We start from the raw sequence: 952 nt of genomic DNA, 5'->3' as shown, positions 1-952 counted from the left end.
CTCAGAAATGAGCCTTTCACTAGAAAGCCCTCCTCCTCCGCTCCTTCCCGTTCTTTTGTGGTTCTCAGTTTAAGGGTCTTTTTACCTGGCTGCGAAGAAGTTGAACCAATCAGAAACAATGAGCTTCTCCTTTGTGCCTGACTTTTTGAGTGTTCCTGTTGCCATGTAAACCAAAAAAAAAAAAAAGCTAACTGCATAAGGCAGCTGCTGTCTACAACTTCTCTCCCTTAGACCTAAAGGGAAAGGTAGGGATGGTAATTGGGAGAGTCAGAAGGAGGGGCAGAAATTGAGGGAAGGGAGCACCATGTTTACATTTGGTCTTGATTCTCACCATCTTTCTAACTGTGCGCAGTAGGATAAATAAATTGCCATTAGTCCCTATTGTCAGCAGCTGAGAGATGCAACTGACTAATAACCTTTTTCTCTCCTTGTTTGCATGTTGGAAACGGCCACTCTTTGGGGGTGGGATGAATAGGGTTCAAGCTTTTCTTTTAGAGACCTTGGGTGGTACAAATGGTGAATGTGCTCAGTTGCCAAAGGTTGGCGGTTTGAGTCCCACCAAAGCTGCCTATGAAGAAAGGCCTGATGATTTCTGAAAATGTTACCACTGATTATGACTTCAAAAGAGGTTCTGTGTGATTGACATAATTCATGAGTATAATGTAGCGATTTAAACATATTAAAAAGAGTTGTACAGGCATTAGCACAGTCAATTTTAGGACATTTTCTTCTTTATTGTGCTCATTGTTAAATCAGATTCCATTTCCCCCAACATTCCTTGCCATAACCCGAGACTCTTTTTTTTTTTTAAATAATCATTTTATTAGGGGCTCATACAACTCATGGCAATCTGTACATCCGTCATCTGTACCCAGCACTTTAGTACATTTGTTGACTTCATCATTCTTACGACACCCACTTTCCACTTGAGCCCCTGGTGTCAGCTCATTTT

The sequence above is a fragment of the Echinops telfairi genome, unplaced genomic scaffold (genome assembly GCF_000313985.2).
Source record: "Echinops telfairi isolate 266 unplaced genomic scaffold, ASM31398v2 ScPeMD7_23;HRSCAF=83, whole genome shotgun sequence".
NCBI lineage: Eukaryota > Metazoa > Chordata > Mammalia > Afrosoricida > Tenrecidae > Echinops > Echinops telfairi.
The sequence above is the reverse complement of the archived record's forward strand: the minus strand, read 5'-3'. Positions refer to the sequence as shown.